Below are 8,520 nucleotides of genomic sequence, written 5' to 3' on the forward strand. Positions count from 1 at the left end.
AGCAAACCAAAAAAGCGAAGACAGGCAGCATAGGCCAGACCCAAGTCATTTCCTAGAAGAAGCAAAGAAAAAGAGAAAGTTTAAAATTGAACACCTCCCCCCTCATCTGGAATTATAGGCTATTTTTAAAATTCTATTAAAATGTAACATACAGGGGCGCCTGGGTGGCTCAGTTGGTGAAGCGTCTGCCTTCAGCTCAGGTCATGATCCCAGGGTCCTGGGATCGAGCCCCGAGTCAGGCTCCCTGCCTGCTTCTCCCTCTCCCTCTGCCATTCCCGCCGCTTGTGCTCTCTTGCTCTCTCTCAAGTAAATAAATAACAACTTTAAAAAAATAAAATAAAACTTCTTTCACCAGCAAAAATGAGTTTATTCAGGAATAGCAGAGAATTGTGTTTCAGGACATGCAAACCAAGGCAAAAGCAGCAAAGGAGATGAAGGCTCTTTTGGAGAGGAAAGGAGAGAGCTGCAAGGGGCTGTTATAAACAGAAAGTCCACTGGGCTAAACTGGGAGATCAGAGTGTGGTGGTTTTTCATTGGCTGGATTGTGACAGTTGGTCATTGGCTCTGCAAGGAGAAAATCATTCCTCCTCCCCTAGGGTAATAGAGGCTTCTTCCTGTGGAAAATGCAAGGTACACTTCCTCTTGGGGTCTGCAACTGACCGTGAACGTTAGGGCCTGGGAGCTCGCCTTTCTGGCTTTCTGACTCCCATTTTATTTTTATTATTTTTTGAAGATTTTGTTCGTTTATTTTGAGAGAGAGAAAGAGAGAGAACGGGGGGTGGGGCAGAGGGGAGAGGAGAGGGAGAGGAAGAAAGAATCCGAAGCAGACTCCACCCTGAGCGAAGAGCCCGTGGTGGGGCTCTCGACCTGGGACTCAGTTCCACCACAGGGAGATCGTGACCTGAGGCGAAACCAAGAGTCAGGCACCCCTCCTGACTCCATTTTAAATGAGGTTTCCTTTTTTCGATTTTCACAAGTGTTCCAGCATGTGAATATAACACAATTTATTTCCCCATTTCCCTCTTGATAGACGTCTGGATAGTCTCCAGTTTGGGGCCTTTACAGAGCTGCTATGAACATTTTGGCACATATCTTTTGTTAACCAAGTGTATGCATCTCATTACAAGTGATTTAGTTTTCATTTTATATTTCTCAGGATGTATAGGCCTAACAAAAATGTTTTTATAATGGGAAGAAAGCTAATTAAAATTTCTACAGGGAACATGTGTTTATAATCAGAAAAAAAATTTCTTTTTAAAGAACAGGAAAAGTCAACTTAACTTTCAGGGTTAGAATGGAGCCACTCACGTATGTTGCTTTTTTTTTTTTTTTTTAAGTGCGGTTTTTGTATACTTCAAAGATGTCTTGTGGAACCCCAGGACAGGGGACAGGCAGGCTTCGAGAAGAACCAGAACCAGAGTCTTGAAAGCCATTAAGAAGCCAGGCAGGCTGTTCTCCCCCTGGGGCCTCTCTTTCAGGTTCTTTCTGAATATCCACTTTGCTCTTGTCCTTCTTGGCAGACCTGTGTCCCCTGTTTCTCTTAGAGCAAAGCCAAACATGGCGTCCACTCTGTCCCAGGAAGAAATGGGTGGAAATCTCTGAATTCCAACAGCAAGGTCATGAGAGGGTGAGCCTGATTGGCCCAGTCAAAAATCAGGCAACTATAGGCAGGGTCCTGGGGAAGCATGACTGCCCAGTGGGTGGGCTGGTGCTTAGAGAGAGCAGTAGGAACTGAGGGGACCTGCCCCAAGAGCATCCCCCAGCTCCGAGCCGGGAATAAGACACCTGCACGCTAGTCCTGGTGCTGCTTCCAGCAACATCTTCCGTCTCTGGGCCTCTGCCCTCTTCTGGTTGCTTCTCTTCACCCAGTGCTTCCTACGGTTCTTTATGTTGATTTTTGTTGAAGTTTGCTTTGCTATGTGTATTTTCAGAAGTTTCCAAGAATACTGAGATGTGGGAAAGATGACATGTCAAGTAAACAAGGGAGAATCCTGAAATAAATTAGACCAGCTTATGAGCTGTGGGATTTGAAAAAGACAGACCCTTTTGACCTTAGACCAAATTCTTAGTTTGGGCCACAAGGCCAGTTGGAAGTTCAAACTAGAATAAAATGTTACTTCTCTTTGGAGACTCAAGGATGAGTCCCATGTTCTTATCTGGAGCTGCTTATTCTGGAAGAAGCCCTTGTGGCTGCCTTATACGCCACCGCCTGGCATCCGAGTCCTCTGAAATGTGTATTTTGATGGGTTCCGAACAGCACACGATAGAGGCAACTTGTTCGATTGCTATCAATTCATTATTGTGGTTGTGTTTGAAAACATTTTTTAAAGATTTTATTTATTTGAGAGCGAGAGAGCGAGCTCGAGCAGGGTGGGGGAGCGGCAGAGGGAGAGGGAGAAGCAGGCTCCCCACTGAGGAGGGAGTCCGACGCAGGGCTCCATCCCAGGACCCCGGGATCATGACTTGAGCCGAAGACAGATGCTTCATGGACTGAGCCACCCAGGCGCCCCTTGTTTGAAAACATTTAAAAAATACAGTAACCATAGGGGAAATTGCATGCAGGACATACGGGAACTCTCTGTAATATTCTCGCCACTTTTCTGTAAATCTAAAACTATTTGAAAATAAAACATTTATCTCATTCGTCTAAAAATAGAATGAAATAGGGGTGCCTGGCTGGTCCAGGCGGTTGAGCATGCAACTCTTGATCTCGGGGTTGTGAGTTCGAGCCCCATGTTGAATGTAGAGCTTACTTAAAAAAAAAATCTTAAAAAAAAGTATGCAGTTTAGAGGGTGGTGTTGAAGGAAGCATGCCTTTTGGAAAGTGAGTTCCTGGTATGCTTACACATCACCAAAAGCTGTTGAGGTCCACTGATGATGTCTACGTCAGTAACGCGTATCTTAAGGTTGTGTCTACACAGATTGTTTTCCCATTGGTTGACAGAGAAAATGGCCTATTTGTAGGCTGTCTGGTCTTAGTAGAAGCCTCTGTGTAGCTGCTTTCGTTAACTGTGTGGGAGCAGCAGAAGAATATAGGAAGCTCGTGGAGCTTTGGAGCTGGGCAGTTCTGGGTTTACATGGCCTGTCACTGGCCAGCTGGGTGACTTAGGGGAGTTACTTAACCTCCCTGAGGACATGTGAAATGGGGGCTAATAATGCCGTGTTACAGACTTGCTGTGACAATTAAATGAGATAGTATGTCAAAAACACCTGGTCTATTGTTGGGACTTAGTAGATGGTAACAAGTTATCTTTAAGCATTCCTGGAGTAAATCTGTAACCAATATTTTTTCTTCTTTCTCTTTCTCCTTCTCCTTCCCTTCCTCCCCTTCCATCCCTTCCTTCCCTTCCTTTCCTTCCTTCTTTATCTTTTGACTGGATTGGGGAGGGGATGGACAGTTTCTGTTTCAGCAGACAGTTAACAAAAAGCTCACACTGGTGCAGATATTTAAGAACACACTGAAAACTAAAAACTGAAAGTGAATAAATAATACATAAGCTGCGATAAGACTCCCTAGTTTACGGAAGGAGTGGAAGCCTGGAGCCCAGCATTAGTACGAAACAGTAAAGGGTCCCAAGAAGATGAGGATGCTTATCTCCAAATAGGAAATGTCAAGAATAACATTCACTCATGTAACAAATGTTTATAGAACATGTGCATGGGCCAGACAGCATGCTGGCTGCTGGGGCTACCGTGGTGAATAGGCTAGGCGTGGACGCCGTACCGGGATCTCACAGTCTCGTCCAGTAGACACACACAGACACACACACACCCCTGCAAGTTTCTTGATTTAATACTTGTGTGCAACACATACTCATTTTTATTTTATTCTATTTCATCAAAAAAGACATTTCATAACCCATTAATAGGTTGCATCGCAGTTTGAAAAACATTGATCTAGTCCGGGAAATAGACACACAGGCAATTATCATACAGCGTCATAAGTACAGTGACAGAGAAGTATTTCTAGGGGCCGAGGGAAGTATTCTGAACTCACATATTTTAAATTAGAAGGTCTGGTTAAGGCTGCTGCCGAAACAGTGTATGTCCCTAGGGTGAGAGGCATTTTTAATCTTTTTTTTCATTTTTACATTTTTTTTATCTTTAACCACCAAAGTGACATTTGTAATATGTTTATAATGTGCATATAACCATATATTTTGTATGTAATTCGGGGATCCCAGAATGGTAGCATTTTATACAAATAAAAGCTTTGTGCTTTAAAAGCTTTTCACTGACATTCTGAAGAACACTAGAGACAGTATGTTTTTCCATTATCTATTGCTGGGTAACAAACTATCCTAAAACCTAGTGGCCTAAAACATTTTGTTTCCATCATCATTTTGTGGGTCAGGAACTTGCGTAGGCCTTGGCTGGATGTTGGGGGCAACAGGGACTGGAGGATCCCCTCCCAGGATGGTTTCTTCACTTAATGCTGAGAAGGAAAAATCTTCTCTACCCTTCAAAGTTCTTCTGGCTCGTCTAAGAATTGTCTTGATATGAGACAGATCGACAGGGAAAATCAAATTCAATTAGGTATGTATGGGGAATCCACAAAACATGAGCGATTCCAAAGACAGGTAAAACGAGGTATATTTGTCATTCTGAAATAAGAAGAAGAGGGTAGGGGCCTGGGACTTCAAAGGGAAGGAAAGCAACTCACAGGAAGATAGAAAGGAGTAAATGTTTGGTAAACAAGTGTTGGCTAGGCCACACAAAGCGGTGGGACGTAGAACTTGGATCAAACGGGCCTTGCTAGGTGCCTCCTTGTCTCTCATACTTAGTTCATATTATGTTAGCTCTCTTTCTAGAGCAAGTTCTTCATCCAAATTCTTTTAGGCAGTTGGAGGGGGAGGGTCAGAATTTCTTCCTGAGTCTTTTGGACCTTGATTGTTTTTAGCTCAAAATAATCTGCATGCAAAAATGGCACATCTTGGGGTGATCGTTCTGAACCCCTACACTCCCATGCTGAGCACCTCGGCCCTCCTTGGTCTGTTTCCCTCCGCATGGCTTCTCATCCTCCAGGGCGTCTCCATGTAGCTCGGGCTTCTGACAACACGGCGATCTCAGGCTAGTTGACTGCTTACGTGGCATCTGGCTTGACTGCGTGTTCCAAGAAACAGGAACTGGAAGCTGCTGGCAGGCTCTTGTGACCTGAGCCCTGAAACTGGCGGCAGGAGCATGTTCATGGGCGTACTGACTCTGCAGCCGCCCTCCCTGCTTTTGCCGTCTTGAAATTCTTTTTTAAAATTATTCTAATATTTTATTTCTTCTTATTTTTTTAAATGATTCTATTTATTTATTTGACAGAGAGAGAGCACAAGCAGGAGGAGCAGCAGGCAGAGGGAGAGGGAGAAGCAGGCTCCCCGCCGAGCAAGGAGCCCGACGCGGGGCTCGATCCCAGGAGCCCGGGATCATGACCTGAGCCGAAGGCAGTCGCTTCACTGACTGAACCACCCAGGCGCCCCTCTTCTATTTTTTTTTAAAGTTTATGTATTTATTTTTAGTGATCTCTATACCCAGTGTGGGGCTTGAACTCATGATCCTAAGGTCAAGAGTCCCATGCTCTCCCAGCTGAGCCAACTAGGTGCCACACCATCTTGAAATTCTTAATAAATGTTTGGAAGGGATCCTACATTCTCAGTTCGGGCTCTTCCCAGCGTATCTCTTTTGCTGTATTTTATTGGTCTAAGCAGTTACAGAAGCCACCTGGATGCAAGGGAAGGAAATATAGAACCCACCCTTGGGAGGAGTATCGAAGAACTCGTGATCACCTTTAATCCGTCACAGTATGATGTAAGAGAGGTGATAAAGTACGAGAATCGAGAAATCTGAGGTTTGGGGGCACCTGGCTGGCTCCGTCAGAAGGGCATGTGACTCTTGATCTCGGGGTCATGAGATTGAGCTCCGCATTGGGTGTAGAGATGACTTAAGTACATAAACAAACTTAAAAAAAAAACCCAAAGAAATCTGAGGTCTCATCCCAGATTTATAGCTGCAGTGGGCCCTGCCCCTGCCGACCGCTTCAGCTTTGGGACTTCAGTTTCCTTCCACTTGAAAAGAGGAAATTGGTTCTAAAGTCATGAACCCCTAGCGCCACATTTGTAACTCTCTGAATGTGCACTTGATACAGTATTCACTAGAAAAAGTGTTTCCACGGGGCTCACCGACAGGAGAAAGGCATGGGAACGGGAGGCAAATGAACTACAACGAAACGATTAGTTTAATCAGAGGGACCGTGGGTCTAAATTCAAGGTCAACTGCCTCCACCTCCCACTTGTTCATTCCATAAACACCCATTACAGACTATGAGGCAGACCCACAGTGCTGGGTGCTGGGTGCTGGGTGCTGCGTGCTGCGTGCTGGGCTGCAATGGTGAGCCACAGCCACAGGCTCCCATCTACACGGGTTCACAGTCTGCAGGCGAGCACGCAGATAGTTGCAGCCCCGAATGCTGAGTGCGGTGGCGAGGAAGGCCTTACGTGCTTGCGTAGCTGTCCCGAGCATGGGAGGGGCTGAGGGAGAGCAAACGGAGCTCTGAAGGCTGAAGAGGAGTTAGGTCTGGGGGTTGGAGTGTGGCGTGTTCAGATCCTCTGCAGAAGAAAGAGACTGTGAGAGGGCCCAGGCAAGAGGAAGCCTGGAGACTTTAGGGAACTGAGAGTCACTATGTGTGGCCAAGTGCAGACGGGATATATATTCGGCGATGGCAGGAGAGAGTGCTGACAGGGGTGGTGATGAGGGATGAGGCTGAAGACATAAGCGGGGTCAGATCTTGGGGAGCCTCTAAGTCTTGAGAGGGAGTTTGGATTCTATCCTGAGGCCCAGAAAAACATGGAAGGTTTCGAAATTGGACAGTGGTCTCTCTGGTGTGGGTTTAAGGAATCATCGGGGTTGCTGTGTGGACTGCTGAGATCAGACTGGTTGGAAGTGAGGCGGGGTAGGCTAGGAGTGGACTGGTAAGAGGCTGGGGTTTGTAGTCTGGGTGAGAAATCGTGGTGAGCACTAAGGCGAGGCAGCGGAGACGGAGTGAAATGGACAGATAAGAGAGATTGAGTAGAAGCAACAAGCCTTGTGGTTGAGTGTAGGGGAGGAAGAAGACAGGGCTGGCAAGGGTGATGCCCAAGTTTCTGGTTTGAGCGACAGGGTGGATTGGGTGGTGGTGTCATTTACTCAGAGGGGAAAGACCATGAGAATAGAGTTTTGGGTGGAAAGGTGGAGGGATCCAGCGTTCAGGTTGGCATCTGTTTCATTCGGGATGGCTGTAAGACCTCCAGGTGAAGATACCCAGCAGAGAGCTGGGTTGTGGGTGTGCAAGTCCGAAGAAGTGGAGGAGGCCGTGGGTGAGGAGAGGGGTTTTGTTTTGACCTAGAAGTGACAGTGTGTTTGCGTACTGATGTGAAGAACACAGGAGAGGAGAAGTAGGAAGATAGAGGGGTCAATAGGAATAGTGAATGGATCGAAGCTTCTGAGGGCTGGGAAGGGTTGGGTCAGCACAGGAATAGGGATTCGTCTTACAGAGGAGGAGAGCCTAGGAATTAAGAGCTCAGACTCTTGGTGGGGGGTTGGGTGAAATAGATGAAGGGAATTAGGAGTATACTTATCTTTAAAAAAAGGTACACTTAAAAAAAAAATTGTACTGTTTTTTCCCCTTCAAAATTTTTATTTAAATTCGAGTTAGTTAACATATAGTGTAATATTGGTTTCAGGAATTGAATTTAGTGACTCATCACTTACAGCACCCAGTGCTCGTCACAGCAAGTGCCCTCCTTAATACCCATCCCCCATCTAGCCCATCCCCCACCCGTCTCCCTCTATCACCCCTCAGCTTGTTCTCTCTTGTTAAGAGTCTCGTATGGTTTGCCTCTCTCCTCTTTTTTTCCCTTCCCACATGTTCACCTGTTTTGTTTCCTAAATTCCACACAGGAGTGAAATCGTATGGTATTTGTCTTTCTCTGACTTATTTTGCTTAGCATAATACACTCTAGCTCCATCCACATTGTTGCAAATGGCAAGATTTCACTCTTTTTTTAAAAAGATGTTATTTATTTATTTATTTGTGGGAGAGAGAGAGAGAACATGAGCGGGGGGGGAGGGGTAGAGGGAGAGGAACAAGCAGATTCCCCAGTGAGCGGGGAGCCTGAAACAGAGCTTGGTCCCAGGACCCCGAGATCATGACCTGAGCCAAAGTCAGACACTTAACCCACTCAGCCACCAGGATGCACCTCTCTTTTTGTTTTTAGAGAGGAAGTGGGAAGGGGTAGAGGGAGTAGGAGAGAGAGAATCCTAAGCAGGCTCCATGCCCAGCATGGAGCTGGACACTGGGCTTGAACTCACAACCCTGAGATCATGACCTGAGCCGAAGGCAGACACTTAACTGAGTCACCCAGGAGCCCTAAGATTTCGTATTTTTTTTTTAAGATTTTACTTATTTATTTGAGAGAGAGAGAGAAAACACAAGTGAGGGGAGGGGCAGAGGGAGAAGCAGACTCTCCACTGAGCAGGGAGCCCAACGCCAGGCTC

This window comes from Ursus maritimus (genome assembly GCF_017311325.1).
Source record: "Ursus maritimus isolate PB19 chromosome X unlocalized genomic scaffold, ASM1731132v1 scaffold_X1, whole genome shotgun sequence".
Classification (NCBI taxonomy): Eukaryota; Metazoa; Chordata; class Mammalia; order Carnivora; family Ursidae; genus Ursus; species Ursus maritimus.